Consider the following 20868-nt stretch of genomic DNA (forward strand, 5'->3'; position numbering starts at 1 on the left):
TGCAAAGACATTTGCAGAGCGCGTCTGCCTGCGTTGCACACTACAACTCATTCTAACCAAGCCATTATACTAGCAAACACTCAGTGTACCTAGTGGCATCCTATACGTGGCTATTGGACTTTGCTATAGTCCCACTAGTGCAAAGACATTTGCAGAGCGCGTCTGCCTGCATTGCACACTACAACTCATTCTAAACAAGCCATTATACTAGCAAACACTCAGTGTACCTAGTGGCATCCTATACGTGGCTATTGGACTTTGCTATAGTCCCACTAGTGCAAAGACATTAGCAGAGCACATCTGCCTGCATTGCACACTACAACTCATTCTAACCAAGCCATTATACTAGCAAACACTCAGTGTACCTAGTGGCATCCTATACGTGGCTATTGGACTTTGCTATAGTCCCACTAGTGCAAAGACATTTGCAGAGCGCGTCTGCCTGCGTTGCACACTACAACTCATTCTAAACAAGCCATTATACTAGCAAACACTCAGTGTACCTAGTGGCATCCTATACGTGGCTATTGGACTTTGCTATAGTCCCACTAGTGCAAAGACATTTGCAGAGCGCGTCTGCCTGCGTTGCACACTACAACTCATTCTAACCAAGCCATTATACTAGCAAACACTCAGTGTACCTAGTGGCATCCTATACGTGGCTATTGGACTTTGCTATAGTCCCACTAGTGCAAAGACATTTGCAGAGCGCGTCTGCCTGCGTTGCACACTACAACTCATTCTAACCAAGCCATTATACTAGCAAACACTCAGTGTACCTAGTGGCATCCTATACGTGGCTATTGGACTTTGCTATAGTCCCACTAGTGCAAAGACATTTGCAGCACGTCTGCCTGCGTTGCACACTCCAACTAATTATAACTAAGTTGCATTGTCAGGGATATTTATTCTTTATTATTCTGCTGTTAATAAAGCTAGACCACCACTGCAATCTTCACCACCTCTCAATTTTTACTACCACATTTTCAGTCCACAATCTTGTCGCAATCAACATGAGTGGCAAAATGACAGATGCTGGTGGAAAGGGGAAGAGGCGTGGTGTAAAAGGCAAAAAAGGTTTTGTCCGTGGGGAAGGTGGCAAAGCTCCATTATCATCTGCTGAAGATAGACCATCTACCAGCAAAAGTAAGATGTCTACTACTTACCGTGGACAATCCGATGTGCTCCCTTTGTTACGGACACGAACAACAGGAACAAAGGTAGATGATGGGCAAAAAAGGAAAATGCTTGAATGGATCTCAAGTGGTCCAACAAGTGCCCTCTCTGCCACTTCAAGTACCGCATCCAAAAAACACCAGTCCTCTGAGTTGTCATCCCAATCAAACTTGCTTTCTCCCAGCTCTGAAGTCTCCATCAGCCCTGCACAGTATGGTGGAACTGAGATGGCTGAGTCTGCAGAGCTGTTCAGTCACACTATAGCCTGGGAATCAGAGGTCTGCTCCCAAGCTACAGTGAGTACAGAACAGGAAATGGTCTGCAGTGATGCCCAGAACCTTTGTGACTCAGATTCAGGCCATGAGGACCAAGTTTCTGAGCATAATGTTGACCCTTTGTCACAAACTGTAACACCTGTGGTTATAGACAATGAGGAACATACTGATGAAGATGAGACGCAGATACCCGATTGGGATGACAACTTAAATATTCGTTCAGGGCAAGAAGAGGCTCGGTCTGAGGGGGAGGGGAGTGCAAACACAACAATTGATGATGACGTTCTAGATCCCACCTACTGTCAACCCCCAGTCAGGCACTCGAGGAGGTCAACAGAGGCGGTGGAGGAGGATGCAACCGACGACGAAGTTACCTTGCGCCTTCCTGGACAGAGTCGGAGAACTGGTAGCACGTCTACAACTGCATCCTCAGCCACCACTCTGCCTATGAGCATTATTCGTGGTGGATCAACAGGTCGCATGGCCTCTAAGCCTTGCCTAGCCTGGTCCTTTTTTCACATCGAAAAAGATCGCCCAACTCATGTGATATGTAACATTTGTCATGATTCTGTTAGTAGAGGTCAAAACCTCAGCAGTTTGACAACTTCTTCCATGAATCGTCACATGACTAAATATCATAAGTCCCGGTGGGAAGCTCACCGTGCTGCAATGCGGCCTAGTGGAGCGAACCATCCACCGCCCGCCCCTTCCACTGCATCCGCGCGCTCTTCATCTTCTAGGACTGTGGGGACAGCTGCCACACCTGTTTTTCCACGCAAAACTTCCACCACTGTAACCGCAACAGGCAGTTTGCTTGTAAGGTCGTCAGTTGGTTTGGAAGGGGAAACAAGTGAGTGTGTACAGCTCTCTCAGACATCGATAGCACCAACGTTGGATGAAGGCAACATCATGTCTCCGCCTGCACTTTCCTCACAAACCTGCATTTTTCCAGGGACACCCTACTCAACACCGTCTACACACAGCAGCCAGATCTCTGTCCCTCAGATGTGGTCAAATAAAAGGCCACTTCCTCCGACCCATGACAAAGCTAAGAGGTTGACTCTATCCCTCTGTAAGCTGTTGGCTACCGAAATGCTGCCTTTCCGCCTAGTGGACACACAGGATTTTAGAGACCTTATGTCTGTCGCTGTGCCCCAGTACCAGATGCCTAGTCGCCACTACTTCTCTAAGAAAGGTGTGCCCGCGCTACACCAGCATGTCGCACACAACATCACCGCTTCCTTGAGAAACTCTGTGTGTGAACGGGTGCATTTCACCACCGATACTTGGACCAGTAAGCATGGACAGGGACGTTACATGTCGCTGACTGGGCACTGGGTAACTATGGTGATAGATGGTGAAGGGTCTGCTGCACAAGTCTTGCCGTCCCCACGACTTGTGTGTCAATCCTCTGTCTGTCCAAGTTCCGCCACTGCTTCTGCATCCTCCACCTCATCTGGGTCCTCCACCTCCGCCCCAAGCCTGCCTGGTCAGGCCACCAGCGTTCTCACTGCGCAGAAGGAATCACGCACCCCTCATTACTATGCTGGCAGCAGAGCGCAACGGCATCAGGCGGTCTTTAGCTTGACATGTCTTGGTAATAAGAGTCACACAGCTGAGGAGTTGTGGTCAGCTTTGCGGTCCGAGTTTAATAAATGGTTGTCTCCACTCAAACTGCAGCCTGGTAAGGCCGTGTGCGACAATGCTGCAAACCTGGGTGCGGCACTTCGCCTGGGCAAGGTGACACACGTACCTTGTATGGCTCACGTGTTGAACCTTGTCGTGCAGCAATTTTTAACACACTATCCCGGCCTAGATGGCCTTCTGAACAGGGCACGAAAACTGTCAGCTCACTTCCGCCGTTCAAGCGCCGCAGCAGAGCGACTTGCATCGCTCCAGAAGTCTTTCGGCCTGCCGGTTCATCGCCTGAAATGCGATGTGGCGACACGCTGGAATTCAACTCTCCACATGTTACAGCGACTGTGGCAGCACCGCAGAGCCCTGGTGCAATACGTCATGACGTATAGCCTGGGCCAACGAGATGCAGAGGTGGGGCAGATCACCCTGATGGAGTGGTCTCAGATCAAGGACCTATGCACCCTTCTGCACAGTTTCGACATGGCGACGAATATGTTTAGCTCTGACAATGCCATTATCAGCATGACGATTCCAGTCATTTACATGCTGGAGCACACGCTAAACACTATTCGGAGTCAGGGGGTGGGACAACATGAAGGGGAGGAACTACAGGAGGATTCATATGCGCAAGGGACAACAACATCACGAAGGTCCAGACGTTCATCATCACCAACGCAGCAGGCATGGGACCATGGGGGACAGGGATCGACAAGGGCGCATAGTAGCAGGCGAAATGTTGAGCAAGGTGCAGGAGAACATGAAGAAATGGAGGACGAACTGTCCATGGACATGGAAGACTCAGCGGATGAGGGAGACCTTGGTCAAATTTCAGTTGAAAGAGGTTGGGGTCAGATGTCAGAGGAAGAAAGAACGGGTAGCACCTCTATGCCACAAACACAGCATGGACTTGGTCCGCATGGCTGCGCAAGACACATGAGTGCCTTTTTGTTGCACTACCTCCAACATGACAGTCGTATTGTCAAAATTAGAAGTGATGATGACTACTGGATTGCCACACTATTAGATCCCCGGTACAAGTCCAAATTTTGTGACATAATTCCAGCCATAGAAAGGGACGCACGTATGCAGGGATATCAGCAGAAGCTGTTACTAGATCTTAGCTCGGCTTTTCCACCAAACAACCGTGCAGGTGCAGGGAGTGAATCTCCCAGTTGTAACTTGACAAACATGGGACGGTCTCGTCATCTTCAACAGTCTACCCGTACCAGTAGGACCTTTTCTGGTGCCGGTAACAGCAATTTTATGGAATCTTTTCATAATTTTTTTAGACCCTCTTTTGCAAGGCCACCAGAGACAACAAGTCTGACACATACTCAACGGCTGGAGAGGATGATACAGGAGTATCTCCAAATGAACATCGATGCCATGACTGTGCAACTGGAGCCTTGCTCCTTTTGGGCTTCAAACATAGAAAAATGGCCAGAGCTCTCCAGTTACGCCTTGGAGATTTTGTCGTGTCCAGCTGCCAGCGTTGTCTCTGAACGTGTATTCAGTGCTGCTGGGTGTGTGCTGACAGATAAGCGCACGCGTCTGTCCAGTGACAATGTGGACAGACTGACGTTCATCAAAATGAACAAGTCATGGATCCAGAAGGAATTTACTACCCCTGTGTCATCCTGGGGAGAGTAAATGCTTGTGGATTTGGAATGTGCTTGATGCAAATCAAAACATCCTGTTTGCAACTAGGGCCCAAGTGCTGCCACTGATGTGGTGGGTGTCTGTGTGGCCCAATTTTTGGAAAAAAGGGAGACTCCGCTTGGAGTAACCCTTGCTTGCTGTGTTTTTAAAAGAAGCCAAGATGAACAGAGCTGGGATCAGGAAAGACTTTGCTACCTACCCCGGTGTCATCCTGGGGACGGCTAAGAATAGCGTATTTTTGAATGTGCTTGATGCAAATCAAAACATCCTGTTTGCAACTAGGGCCCAAGTGCTGCCACTGATGGGGTGGGTGTCTGTGTGGCCCAATTTTTGGAAAAAAGGGAGACTCCGCTTGGAGTAACCCTTGCTTGCTGTGTTTTTAAAAGAAGCCAAGATGAACAGAGCTGGGATCAGGAAAGACTTTGCTACCTACCCCGGTGTCATCCTGGGGACGGCTAAGAATAGCGTATTTTTGAATGTGCTTGATGCAAATCAAAACATCCTGTTTGCAACTAGGGCCCAAGTGCTGCCACTGAATGGGTGGGTGTGTGTGGGGCCCAATTTTTGGAAAAAAGGGGAGACTCCGCTTGGAGTAACCCTTGCTTACATTGTTTTTAAAAGAAGCCAAGATGAACAAGTCATGGGTCAGCAAAGACTTTGCTACCTACCCCAGTGTCATCCTGGGGACGGCTAAGAATAGCGTATTTTTGAATGTGCTTGATGCAAATCAAAACATCCTGTTTGCAACTAGGGCCCAAGTGCTGCCACTGATGGGGTGGGTGTCTGTGTGGCCCAATTTTTGGAAAAAAGGGAGACTCCGCTTGGAGTAACCCTTGCTTGCTGTGTTTTTAAAAGAAGCCAAGATGAACAGAGCTGGGATCAGGAAAGACTTTGCTACCTACCCCGGTGTCATCCTGGGGACGGCTAAGAATAGCGTATTTTTGAATGTGCTTGATGCAAATCAAAACATCCTGTTTGCAACTAGGGCCCAAGTGCTGCCACTGAATGGGTGGGTGTGTGTGGGGCCCAATTTTTGGAAAAAAGGGGAGACTCCGCTTGGAGTAACCCTTGCTTACATTGTTTTTAAAAGAAGCCAAGATGAACAGAGCTGGGATCAGGAAAGACTTTGCTACCTACCCCGGTGTCATCCTGGGGACGGATAAGAATAGCGTATTTTTGAATGTGCTTGATGCAAATCAAAACATCCTGTTTGCAACTAGGGCCCAAGTGCTGCCACTGAATGGGTGGGTGTGTGTGGGGCCCAATTTTTGGAAAAAAGGGGAGACTCCGCTTGGAGTAACCCTTGCTTACATTGTTTTTAAAAGAAGCCAAGATGAACAAGTCATGGGTCAGCAAAGACTTTGCTACCTACCCCAGTGTCATCCTGGGGACGGCTAAGAATAGCGTATTTTTGAATGTGCTTGATGCAAATCAAAACATCCTGTTTGCAACTAGGGCCCAAGTGCTGCCACTGATGTGGTGGGTGTCTGTGTGGCCCAATTTTTGGAAAAAAGGGAGACTCCGCTTGGAGTAACCCTTGCTTGCTGTGTTTTTAAAAGAAGCCAAGATGAACAGAGCTGGGATCAGGAAAGACTTTGCTACCTACCCCGGTGTCATCCTGGGGACGGATAAGAATGGCGTATTTTTGAATGTGCTTGATGCAAATCTAGCTGTGAAGTGTACAACTGGGGCACAACTGCTGCCACTGAATGGGTGGGTGTGTGTGGGGCCCAATTTTTGGAAAAAAGGGGAGACTCCGCTTGGAGTAACCCTTGCTTACATTGTTTTTAAAAGAAGCCAAGATGAACAAGTCATGGGTCAGCAAAGACTTTGCTACCTACCCCAGTGTCATCCTGGGGACGGCTAAGAATAGCGTATTTTTGAATGTGCTTGATGCAAATCAAAACATCCTGTTTGCAACTAGGGCCCAAGTGCTGCCACTGATGGGGTGGGTGTCTGTGTGGCCCAATTTTTGGAAAAAAGGGAGACTCCGCTTGGAGTAACCCTTGCTTGCTGTGTTTTTAAAAGAAGCCAAGATGAACAGAGCTGGGATCAGGAAAGACTTTGCTACCTACCCCGGTGTCATCCTGGGGACGGCTAAGAATAGCGTATTTTTGAATGTGCTTGATGCAAATCAAAACATCCTGTTTGCAACTAGGGCCCAAGTGCTGCCACTGAATGGGTGGGTGTGTGTGGGGCCCAATTTTTGGAAAAAAGGGGAGACTCCGCTTGGAGTAACCCTTGCTTACATTGTTTTTAAAAGAAGCCAAGATGAACAAGTCATGGGTCAGCAAAGACTTTGCTACCTACCCCAGTGTCATCCTGGGGACGGCTAAGAATAGCGTATTTTTGAATGTGCTTGATGCAAATCAAAACATCCTGTTTGCAACTAGGGCCCAAGTGCTGCCACTGATGGGGTGGGTGTCTGTGTGGCCCAATTTTTGGAAAAAAGGGAGACTCCGCTTGGAGTAACCCTTGCTTGCTGTGTTTTTAAAAGAAGCCAAGATGAACAGAGCTGGGATCAGGAAAGACTTTGCTACCTACCCCGGTGTCATCCTGGGGACGGATAAGAATGGCGTATTTTTGAATGTGCTTGATGCAAATCTAGCTGTGAAGTGTACAACTGGGGCACAACTGCTGCCACTGAAGGGGTGGGTGTGTGGGGCCCAATTTTTGGAAAAAAGGGAGACTCCGCTTGGAGTCACCTTGCGGTGTTTTACATGACTTTAGAAGGGCGTGCCATGCCTATATCTGTGTGTCCTCCTCTTTTTCCTTGTCCAGCTGTTTTGTTTTCGCATGAGTACATGTCCTTGTCACTTTCCCATGTGTTTGTGTTGTGTTGTGAGTTGTTTGTCACCTTTTGGACACCTTTGAGGGTGTTTTCTAGGTGTTTTACTGTGTTTGTGATTGCCTGCCATTGTTTCCTATGGGCTCGAGTTCGGTTCGTCGAACGTTCGACGAGCCGAACTCGAGCCAGACCCCCCGTTCGGCGAACCGCCTCGAGCCGAACCGGGACCGGTTCGCTCATCTCTAGTCAAGAACCCACTCCTGTCTGGCGTTCAAATGATCACCACACATAGGAAAGTGGAGGAATAAACCAGTGCAGCCACCCCTGTGTGACACATAAAGCAAGAAACGAAAAGACAAACTCACTAAAATAGTGACAATGAAGGATCAAGTGAAAGACAAGGATAACATGGAATTTAGAAATGAAAAAACCTCCAGATGGGCTCCAGACTATGAGAATCTACAGGCAGTTCACCAAAGTTCATGAGCGTGGGAAAATGAGTGACTGCGCCTGCGTGAAAGGTCTGTATCAAGAGCTCGCGGGTCAAAGGAGTTCAGGACCGTGGGAACCAACCTACCACACCTGCGTGATTCCCGACTCGTAGTAAGCTTACAAGTAGTAAGTCCTACATATTAGTATCCGTGCAGTGATCGCTGAAAAAACGGCGCTAGCAGTTGATGAGTGCTGGGAACACTAATAGATAAGAGGAGATTAAAGTGAAAAAAAGGACGGAGACACTGAGAATTGAAATCGACCGTGAATATATAAAATAAACCATGTGACTATCTACCAAATACATATAAATGAAAAAAAGAAATAAGCAATAAGTAGGGGAACATTTTTTTTTTTCACCCTATTTTCATGGCGCAGAGGAGTGAACAGACACCAAGATCAAGGATGAGATCACCCTGAAAACTGATAGTGTGCTGGTATATAATCATAAAAGGAAGAATGTATATGTCACTTAAACTAGTGTATATGTATGTATACCCATACGCTCATCTCCATCAATAAATAAGTAACTAAATAAATAAATTAGTGGAAAGTATGCATTCTGAAACAACAATTAATAAGAGTGTAAACCCATATCATATATATTATATCAATTATATTAAAAACTACGCTATAAAAATATTATATAAATATATATAAAAATACAATGATAATTAATAAAAACAGCGATAGACCTGATGGTACTGGACCATAAAACAACCATAAAATATAACAATAAAATCACACTGATATAGGTGTGATATAAATAGAAATGACTTATAAAAACGAAAAAATAAATTAAAATCATAATAAAACCATCCAGAGAAACAGATCGATGCTAGACATGATTTTAGTGGAATAAATCCGTAATTTCATTTAGACCTTGGGGTTTTAAAGTATTCAGCTTATAAATCCAGTAGGTTTCTTTTTTATTTAGAAGTCCCATCCTATCGGGAATATATGGGGGTATCTGTTCTATAGGGGTAACCTTTAACTGGATTTTTTTATTATGAAATAGAGTGGTATGACGAGAAAGTCCATGAAGCATGAATCCCACCTTTATATTATGTCTGTGTGAGTTTATTCTGTTATGTAGAGCTTGTATCGTTCTGCCTATATACCTTTTATTACAGTCACACTCAATTAAATATATAACAAAATCGGATTTACATGTCAAATGTCCTTGTATCCTAAATTCTGTGCCCTCTATGGTCAGACCGAAATTGATCCTCCCGTGCTGGATGGATCTGCAACATAGGCAGTTTTTCATATAGCATTTATAAGAACCCATGAGTAAATTATTAGTGGTAGGATTACAATGATTTTTCAATCTGCTAGGCGCAAGTTGGTTCTTTAAAGTGGATGCCCTACGAAATGTGATCCCTGGATGGGTAGGTAACACCTCTTTCAGGTATGGGTCATTGTGTAAAATGGTCTAGTGTTTCTTGAGGATGCCCTTAATAACATCCCCATCACAACTATAGGTGGTGAGGAAATTAGAAGTAAATTTTTCATTGGCAGACTTTTTGTCAGAGGAACTGACCTTCATGATCAGATCTCTTTGTTTTAGGTTTCTGTTTATTTGATAGGCCTTTTTTACAACAATCGGGGGATATTTTTTCTCTAAAAATCTCTCCTGCAGGACCAAAGCTTGATCTCTGAAGTCCACATTAGAGTTGAGCGCGGTTCGTGGTTCGTGGTTCTCCAGTTCGCGGCTCGAGTGATTTTGGGGCATGTTCTAGATCGAACTAGAACTCGAGCTTTTTGCAAAAGCTCGATAGTTCTAGAAACGTTCGAGAACGGTTCTAGCAGCCAAAAAACAGCTAAATCCTAGCTTGGTTTCTGCTGTAATAGTGTAAGTCACTCTGTGAATCAAACTATTATCACATTTCAGTGTATAGTGTGCGTGAACAGCGCCTTCAGATAACTGCTGTTTCTATAATGGCGATCGCCATTTTTTTTTTTTTTTTCTTGTCTTCCTTCCCTAAGCGCGCGCGTCTTGTGGGGCGGGCCAGCATGTCAGCCAATCACAGACACACACACACCTAAGTGGACTTTGAGCCAGAGAAGCAACGGCATGTGTGATAGGATCTGCATGTCACATGTCCCTGCATTATAAAACCGGACATTTTCTTCACGAACGCCATTATCTGCCTTCTGCGTCTTTGGTGTCAGACATCAGTGTCGCAGCTCCGTCCTCCTGAGTCCTATAGCCGATACAGCTGTATGCGCTGCATACACAGCGTTAGACAGCTTAGGGAGAGCACATTCTAGCAGTCCTTTTAAGGGCTCAAAGCGGCAGGGTCAGAGAGCCATAAGTGACAGGTCCTGCAAACAGCAACAGCGTCTGTGTAGCCCAGGTCAGGGATTTCCTCCCTGCATTTCACCATTAGGAGGGAATAGAAAGGCAGGCTTCCATTCCTCTACCCAGAGCACCACAATCCTGCCACTGTACCCTCTTGTCCTCTGCACACTCCAACTCATAACTAAGCCATTATACTAGCAAACACTCAGTGTACCTAGTGGCATCCTATACGTGGCTATTGGACTTTGCTATAGTCCTACTAGTGCAAAGACATTTGCAGAGCACGTCTGCCTGCATTGCACACTCCAAGTTTTTTAAACTAAGCAATTTTACTAGCAAACACTCAGTGTACCTAGTGGCATCCTATACGTGGCTATTGGACTTTGCTATAGTCCCACTAGTGCAAAGACATTTGCAGAGCACGTCTGCCTGCATTGCACACTACAACTTTTTTAAACTAAGCAATTTTACTAGCAAACACTCAGTGTACCTAGTGGCATCCTATACGTGGCTATTGGACTTTGCTATAGTCCCACTAGTGCAAAGACATTAGCAGAGCACATCTGCCTGCATTGCACACTCCAAGTTTTTTAAACTAAGCAATTTTACTAGCAAACACTCAGTGTACCTAGTGGCATCCTATACGTGGCTATTGGACTTTGCTATAGTCCCACTAGTGCAAAGACATTTGCAGAGCACGTCTGCCTGCATTGCACACTACAACTTTTTTAAACTAAGCAATTTTACTAGCAAACACTCAGTGTACCTAGTGGCATCCTATACGTGGCTATTGGACTTTGCTATAGTCCCACTAGTGCAAAGACATTTGCAGAGCACGTCTGCCTGCATTGCACACTACAACTTTTTTAAACTAAGCAATTTTACTAGCAAACACTCAGTGTACCTAGTGGCATCCTAAACGTGGCTATTGGACTTTGCTATAGTCCCACTAGTGCAAAGACATTAGCAGAGCACATCTGCCTGCATTGCACACTCCAAGTTTTGTAAACTAAGCAATTTTACTAGCAAACACTCAGTGTACCTAGTGGCATCCTATACGTGGCTATTGGACTTTGCTATAGTCCCACTAGTGCAAAGACATTAGCAGAGCACATCTGCCTGCATTGCACACTCCAAGTTTTTTAAACTAAGCAATTTTACTAGCAAACACTCAGTGTACCTAGTGGCATCCTATACAGGGCTATTGGACTTTGCTATAGTCCCACTAGTGCAAAGACATTTGCAGAGCACGTCTGCCTGCATTGCACACTACAACTTTTTTAAACTAAGCAATTTTACTAGCAAACACTCAGTGTACCTAGTGGCATCCTATACGTGGCTATTGGACTTTGCTATAGTCCCACTAGTGCAAAGACATTTGCAGAGCACGTCTGCCTGCATTGCACACTACAACTTTTTTAAACTAATCAATTTTACTAGCAAACACTCAGTGTACCTAGTGGCATCCTAAACGTGGCTATTGGACTTTGCTATAGTCCCACTAGTGCAAAGACATTAGCAGAGCACATCTGCCTGCATTGCACACTCCAAGTTTTGTAAACTAAGCAATTTTACTAGCAAACACTCAGTGTACCTAGTGGCATCCTATACGTGGCTATTGGACTTTGCTATAGTCCCACTAGTGCAAAGACATTTGCAGAGCACGTCTGCCTGCATTGCACACTACAACTTTTTTAAACTAAGCAATTTTACTAGCAAACACTCAGTGTACCTAGTGGCATCCTATACGTGGCTATTGGACTTTGCTATAGTCCCACTAGTGCAAAGACATTTGCAGAGCACGTCTGCCTGCATTGCACACTACAACTTTTTTAAACTAAGCAATTTTACTAGCAAACACTCAGTGTACCTAGTGGCATCCTAAACGTGGCTATTGGACTTTGCTATAGTCCCACTAGTGCAAAGACATTAGCAGAGCACATCTGCCTGCATTGCACACTCCAAGTTTTGTAAACTAAGCAATTTTACTAGCAAACACTCAGTGTACCTAGTGGCATCCTATACGTGGCTATTGGACTTTGCTATAGTCCCACTAGTGCAAAGACATTAGCAGAGCACATCTGCCTGCATTGCACACTCCAAGTTTTTTAAACTAAGCAATTTTACTAGCAAACACTCAGTGTACCTAGTGGCATCCTATACGTGGCTATTGGACTTTGCTATAGTCCCACTAGTGCAAAGACATTTGCAGAGCACGTCTGCCTGCATTGCACACTACAACTTTTTTAAACTAAGCAATTTTACTAGCAAACACTCAGTGTACCTAGTGGCATCCTATACGTGGCTATTGGACTTTGCTATAGTCCCACTAGTGCAAAGACATTTGCAGAGCACGTCTGCCTGCATTGCACACTACAACTTTTTTAAACTAATCAATTTTACTAGCAAACACTCAGTGTACCTAGTGGCATCCTAAACGTGGCTATTGGACTTTGCTATAGTCCCACTAGTGCAAAGACATTAGCAGAGCACATCTGCCTGCATTGCACACTCCAAGTTTTGTAAACTAAGCAATTTTACTAGCAAACACTCAGTGTACCTAGTGGCATCCTATACGTGGCTATTGGACTTTGCTATAGTCCCACTAGTGCAAAGACATTTGCAGAGCACGTCTGCCTGCATTGCACACTACAACTTTTTTAAACTAAGCAATTTTACTAGCAAACACTCAGTGTACCTAGTGGCATCCTATACGTGGCTATTGGACTTTGCTATAGTCCCACTAGTGCAAAGACATTTGCAGAGCACGTCTGCCTGCATTGCACACTACAACTTTTTTAAACTAATCAATTTTACTAGCAAACACTCAGTGTACCTAGTGGCATCCTAAATGTGGCTATTGGACTTTGCTATAGTCCCACTAGTGCAAAGACATTAGCAGAGCACATCTGCCTGCATTGCACACTCCAAGTTTTTTAAACTAAGCAATTTTACTAGCAAACACTCAGTGTACCTAGTGGCATCCTATATGTGGCTATTGGACTTTGCTATAGTCCCACTAGTGCAAAGACATTTGCAGAGCACGTCTGCCTGCATTGCACACTACAACTTTTTTAAACTAAGCAATTTTACTAGCAAACACTCAGTGTACCTAGTGGCATCCTATACGTGGCTATTGGACTTTGCTATAGTCCCACTAGTGCAAAGACATTTGCAGAGCACGTCTGCCTGCATTGCACACTACAACTTTTTTAAACTAAGCAATTTTACTAGCAAACACTCAGTGTACCTAGTGGCATCCTATACGTGGCTATTGGACTTTGCTATAGTCCCACTAGTGCAAAGACATTTGCAGAGCACGTCTGCCTGCATTGCACACTACAACTTTTTTAAACTAAGCAATTTTACTAGCAAACACTCAGTGTACCTAGTGGCATCCTATACGTGGCTATTGGACTTTGCTATAGTCCCACTAGTGCCAAGACATTTGCAGAGCGCATCTGCCTGCGTTGCACACTCCAACTAATTATAACGAAGCCATTATACTAGCAAACACTCAGTGTACCTAGTTGTATCCTAAACGTGGCTATTGTACTTTTGTCAATTCACACTACTGCAAATCTATGTGCAGCACCTCTGCATGACAACCTAGTGCTCTGTTTTTAATAAGCTATAATGATAGCACAAAATACTGCCATTTTGTGGCATCATAGAACTGGCTGTTGTATTCCATTAGTGCACCACTGGTGACAAGCTATTTCTAGCACCTCTACATCACACCCTCATGCACATTTTGCTACGCTAATGTTATAGCAAACTCATGGAATTCATTGCTGCATTTCATAATTCGGAGGGATAGAAAGTCAGGCTTCCTTTAGCTTTTCCTTCTGTTCATAGACAGCATCTCCAAGACAAATTTCCCCTCCACGTCTAAGTGTGGAGAGGCAGCTAGTGCGCATGCGTGTGCCGATGTACCCCAGCTGCAGCATAATTACAGTGTTTCGCCTAGTGAGTATGCTCAGCCTGACTGTGCCATTCCTGACGCTAAGTTTTCATTTCGGGATACAGCGCATGCTCCCACACTAAGTGTGAAAAGCCTCTTTGCACAGGTGCTTGCATTCCGTGCCGGGTATAAGTCCTGTTTTGGGCATAGACACCATGCTAAAGCTGATAGTCTTTTTTCAGAGACTGTATTTCATGCTACTGAGCATGCTCAGGCACTTCCTGCATCAGAGACTAGGTCCGGTAATGAACTCTTTGGCCCTGGCCCTGATGTGGGGGTCCCATATAGACCACAGGGCATCAGGTGTCCTCCCAAATGGCTTGCAGAGGCCCACACCTATGACTTGTCACCGCATTATTGATGCTCAGACGATGACTGGTGAGGTGTTTGGGTCATGGCAGCCATGAGGTCATCATTGAAGTTGCGTTTCCAAATAGGACGCTAGTTATGCCACTCATGACGTGTCACTCTACTTTTGTCTCCAGGAGGTGCATTGTGGTTCACCCTGGTTTGGGGCGGACCCAGGTTATAAAAGGGGCTGGAGCCAACAAGGAGGTGCGCAGTCTTCTATTATGCTCCGAAAGAGCACACCTCCATGTGTTGAACCCATTGCGGCTTTAGGCCAGAGGTAGGCAGGGATCGGGTGGTGGATGCAGGCCACCACCACAGTTGGTAACGCAGAACGGTTAAGACCAGCTCCTGTCCTAACAGTCCTGCTTGTGCAGCCCAGTGGCATTAACAGGCCTGCTGCTGCTGATGCGCCTGCTGTCCACAGGTGTGGCCCCTACGCACACGGTCAGCGTACTCAATGGCCCCTGTGTTGTTAACAGGGAGTTCCTGGGCTGGGTGGGCATGTGGACCCTGTGACGCTAACAGGGCTCACAGTCTCCAGATCCGAATGGCGTCTAACTCGGTTCAGGCTACTATTAGTTTCATAGCCACACAGCTCTGTATCCTCCACCAAACCTTCAAGTTGCCAACCTCTCCTTTTCCAACTGGGAGCACGGTGGACACTGACTGCTGATGGGGATATATACCTTTCTCTTTCTTTTCTTATTAATTTTCGTTATATAGCGGTCACAGATTATATACCACTTTATCCAAATCTGCCAGTCCCACTGTAACAGATGTTGTTTCTTCAGCAAATGTTACAGTTGCTTAACCACCAAATCCACGGACCAAAACTTTTTTCCCCTTTCCAACACACCTGTTCCCCTTTCCAACAGCATCTGTCCTTTTTCAACTCATTTTGGGATATGACCAAAAGTGCAACTGTGCAGGGACACCGTACTCAACGCCATCTCAGCACAGCAGCCATCCCTCGGTCCCTCCGATGTGGACAAGTAAAAGACCATTTCCTCCTATCCATGACAAAGCGTTGAGATTCACTCTGTGCAGCACTGGTGTTTAGTGGACAAGTAGATCTAAGATTGCGTACCACATTCTGCAGATACTCCTGTATACGTGCGTCTATTTCTATGGCAGGAATTAGTTCGCCAAATTTTGTCTTGTACCGGGGATCTAACAGTGTGGCAACCCAGTATTCAGGATTAGTTCAAATTCATACAATCCGAGGGTCATGTAGGTAGTGCAGCAAGAAGGCGCTCATGTGTCTTGTGCATCCAGGAGGACCAAGTCCTTGGTGTGTTGGTGGCAGAGAGGTGAGAATCGTGCATCCTTCCTCTGCCCTCTCCCCCCAACCTCGCACAACCGAAATGTGAGCAAGCTCTCACTCATCTGCTGAGTCTTCCATGCCCATCGCCAGTTCGTCCTCCATTTCTTCATGGGCTCCTGCACTTTCATCAACACTTTTTGCTGATACTATGCGCCCTTGTTAATCCCTCTCCCTCACCATGACTGCCGCATAGGTGCCACTGACCATCTGGACCTCGTAGATCTTGTTATCCCTTCCGCATATGACTCCTCCTGTACTTCCTCCCCTTCCTCTTGTCCCAACACCTGACTCCGAATAATAATTACAGTGTGCTCCATCATGTAGATGACCAGAATTGTCACGCTGAGAATGACATTGCCAGTGCTAAACATCTTCGTCGACATTTCAAAACTGTGTAGCAGGGTGCATAGGTCCTTGATCTGACACCACTCCAGCAGCGTGATCTGCACCACCTCTGGATCAAGTTATCCCAGGCTATATGTCTTACCGTATTTCAGCAGGGCTCTGCGGTGCTGCCACACACGCTGCAACATGTGCAGATTCCAATTCCTGCGTGTCGAAACATCGCATTTACGGCGTTTAACTGCCAGACCCTAAGACTTCCGGAGTGATGAAAGTTGTTGAGCTGCTGTGTGCGCACGATGGAAGTGAGCACATAGCGAGCGTGCCCACTGCACAAGGCCATGTAGGCCGTGATGGTGTTTTAAAAATTGCTGGCGAATTCGGTTCAACACGTGAGCCCTAAAAGGCACGTGTGTCACATTGCCCTGAGGATGGCCCGCAGCCAGGTTTGCATCATTGCCGCACACGGCTGTTAAGTCACCAACGGAGTCCGCTCCGTCAATTTGTACTCCGGTCGCCAGGTGACAACGTGTTCCTTTCATGAATAGTGCTGATGATGGGAGAGTAGTCGATGCCAGCGGCGCAGGTGGACGCAGGTTATGCTCACCCACTGGGCTGCATTACCTTGACAGATGCAGAATCTCTGGCTGAATGTAGCTGGTGGGTATCTCACATATGAAATACCATCATTCAGCTACAACCAATGGGAAGACACCACACCCTTTTTTATGCCCATCCTGTCTGCAGACCACTGCCAGACATAGCTATGAACCTCTGGTTAATTTTACCCCCAGTTCAGTTTTATGATTTTGTGTGCTTGTTACCTGACTACTTTTCCTGCTTGCTGTTTATGTACCTTGTTGGCCGATACGCATTTCACCTCTGCTTGTTTTCTGATTCTTTCCTGGCCGTCCCATTCTGTTCCTGTTCCTCAATTAATGTTTTGACCCTGCCTGACTACTATTCTCTGTAATAGCGGTGTGACTCACATTTCCCATACATTTCAAAGTAAAACTTTGACCGCCTGATGGCATTGAGCTCTGCTGCCAGCATAGTAAGGAGGTGTGTGGTAGTCCTTGTGCGCAGTTGCAAGGAAGGGTGGCCTGACCACACAGGGTTTGCGCCAAGGTAGAGGACCCACACGAGGTTGAAGAGGCAGAAGCAGTGTATTAACTTCTACATACAGAACAAGGATTGAAACAACTCGTGGGGACGGCAAGACTTGTACAGCAGACCCTTCTCCATCTCTCACCATAGTTTGCCAGTGCCCAGTCAGTGACATGTAATGACCCTGTCTATGCTTACTGGTCCAAGTATCTGTGTTGAAATGCACCCTGTCGCACACAGATTTTCTCAAGGAAGTGGTGATGTTGTGTGCGACATGCTGGTGTAGCGCGGGCATGCTTTTCTTGGAGAAGCAGTAGTGATTGGGCATCTGGTACTGGGGCACAGCGACAGACATAAGGTCTGTAAAATCCTGTGTGTCCACTACGCGTAAAGGCAGCATTTCGGTAGCCAACAGCTTACAGAGGGATAGAGTCAACCACTTAGCTTTGTCATGGGTCGCAGTAAGTGGCCTTTTATTTGACCACATCTGAGGGACAGAGATCTGGCTGCTGTCTGTAGACGGTGTTGAGTAGGGTGTCCCTCGAAAAATGCAGGTTTGTGAGAAAAGTGCAGGCGGAGACATGATGTTGCCTTCATCTTGCCTTCAGATCTGTTCATCTTGTATCATTTTTAAAAAACACAGCAAGCAAGGGTTACTCCAAGCGGAGTCTACCTTTTTTCCCCAAATTGGGCACACAGACACCCCATCAGTGGCAGGACTTGTGCCCTAGTTGCAAACAGGATGTTTTGATTTGCATCAAGCACATTCCAAATCCACAAGCATTTACTCTCCCCAGGATGACACAGGGGTAGTAAATTCCTTCTGGATCCATGACTTGTTCATTTTGATGAACGTCAGTCTGTCCACATTGTCACTGGACAGACGCGTGCGCTTATCTGTCAGCACACACCCAGCAGCACTGAAGACACGTTCAGAGACAACGCTGGCAGCTGGACACGACAAAATCTTCAAGGCGTAACTGGAGAGCTCTTGACATTTTTCTAGATTTGAAGCACAAAAGGAGCAAGGCTCCATTTGCAAAGTCATTGCATCGATGTTCATTTGGAGATACTCCTGTATCATCCTCTCCATCCGTTGACTATGTGACACACTTGATGTCTCTGGTGGCCTTGCAAAGGAGGGTCTAAAAAAATTATGAAAAGATTCCATAAAATTGCTGTTACCAGCACCAGATACGGTCCTACTGGTACGGGTAGACTGTTGAAGATGACGAGGCCGTCCCATGTTTGTCAAGTTACAACTGGGAGAATCACTCCCTTCACCTGCACGGTTGTTTGGTGGAAAAGCCGAGCTAAGATCGAGTAACAGCTTCTGCTGATACTCCTGCATACGTGCGTCCCTTTCTATGGGTGGAATTATGTCACAAAATTTGGACTTGTCCCGGGGATCTAATAGTGTGGCAAGCCAGTAGTCATCATCACTTCTAATTTTGACAATACGAGGGTCATGTTGGAGGTAGTGCAACAAGAAGGCACTCATGTGTCTTGCGCAGCCATGCGGACCAAGTCCACGCTGTGTTTGTGGCATAGAGGTGCTAACCGTTCTTTCTTCCTCTGTCATCTCCCCCCAACCTCTTTCAACTTAAATTTGACCAAGGTCCCCCTCATCAGCTGAGTCTTCCATGTCCATGGACAGTTCGTCCTCCATATCTTCATGTCCTCCTGCACCTTCCTCAACATCTCGCCTGCTACCATGCGCCCTTGTTGATCCCTGTCCCCCATGGTCCCATGCCTGCCGCGTTGGTGATGATGAACGTCTGGACCTTGGTGATGTTGTTGTGTCTTGCGCATATGAATCCTCCTGTAGTTCCTCCCCTTCCTGTTGTCCCACCCCCTGACTCCGAATAGTGTTTAGCGTGTGCTCCAGCATGTAAATGACTGTAATCGTCATGCTGATAATGACATTGTCAGCGCTAAACATATTCGTCGCCATGTCGAAACTGTGCAGAAGGGTGCATAGGTCCGTGATCTGAGATCACTCCATCAGGGTGATCTGCCCCACCTCTGCATCTCGTTGGCCCAGGCTATAGGTCATGACGTATTGCACCAGGGCTCTGCGGTGCTGCCACAGTCGCTGTAACATGTGGAGAGTTGAATTCCAGCGTGTCGCCACATCGCATTTCAGGCGATGAACCGGCAGGCCGAAAGACTTCTGGAGCGATGCAAGTCGCTCAGCTGCGGCGCTTGAACGGCGGAAGTGAGCACTGCAGACAGTTTCCGTGCCCTGGTCAGAAGGCCATCTAGGCCGGGATAGTGTGTTAAAAATTGCTGGACAACAAGGTTCAACACGTGAGCCATACAAGGCACGTGTGTCACCTTGCCCAGGCGAAGGGCCGCACCCAGGTTTGCAGCATTGTCGCACACGGCCTTACCAGGCTGCAGGTTGAGTGGAGACAACCATTTATTAAACTCGGACCGCAGAGCTGACCACAACTCCTCAGCTGTGTGACTCTTATTCCCAAGAAATGTCAAGCTAAAGACCGCCTGATGCCGTTGCGCTCTGCTGCCAGCATAGTAATGAGGGGTGCGTGATTCCTTCTGCGCAGTGAGAACGCTGGTGGCCTGACCAGGCAGGCTTGGGGCGGAGGTGGAGGACCCAGATGAGGTGGAGGATGCAGAAGCAGTGGCGGAACTTGGACAGACAGAGGATTGACACACAAGTCGTGGGGACGGCAAGACTTGTGCAGCAGACCCTTCACCATCTATCACCATAGTTACCCAGTGCCCAGTCAGCGACATGTAACGTCCCTGTCCATGCTTACTGGTCCAAGTATCGGTGCTGAAATTCACCCGTTCACACACAGAGTTTCTCAAGGAAGCGGTGATATTGTGTGCGACATGCTGGTGAAGCGCGGGCACACCTTTCTTAGAGAAGTAGTGGCGACTAGGCATCTGGTACTGGGGCACAGCGACAGATATAAGGTCTCTAAAATCCTGTGTGTCCACTAGGCGGAAAGGCAGCATTTCTGTAGCCAACAGCTTACAGAGGGATAGAGTCAACCTCTTCGCTTTGTCATGGGTCGAAGGAAGTGGCCTTTTATTTGACCACATCTGAGGGACAGAGATCTGGCTGCTGTGTGTAGACGGTGTTGAGTAGGGTGTCCCTGGAAAAATGCAGCTTTGGGAGGAAAGTGCAGGCGGAGACATGATGTTGCCTTCATCCAAAGTTGGTGCTATCGATGTCTGAGAGAGCTGTACACACTCACTTGTTTCCCCTTCCAAACCAACTGACGACCTACCAAGCAAACTGCCTGTTGCGGTTACAGTGGTGGAAGTTGTGGGTGGAAAAACAGGTGTGACAGCTGTCCCCACAGTCCTAGAAGATGACGAGCGCGCGGATGCCCTGGAAGGGGCAGGCGGTGGATGGTTGGCTCCACTAGGCCGCATTGCAGCACGGTGAGCTTCCCACCAGGCCATATGATATTT

The sequence above is a fragment of the Anomaloglossus baeobatrachus genome, chromosome 2 (assembly GCF_048569485.1).
Source record: "Anomaloglossus baeobatrachus isolate aAnoBae1 chromosome 2, aAnoBae1.hap1, whole genome shotgun sequence".
In the NCBI taxonomy this organism is placed as follows: Eukaryota; Metazoa; Chordata; class Amphibia; order Anura; family Aromobatidae; genus Anomaloglossus; species Anomaloglossus baeobatrachus.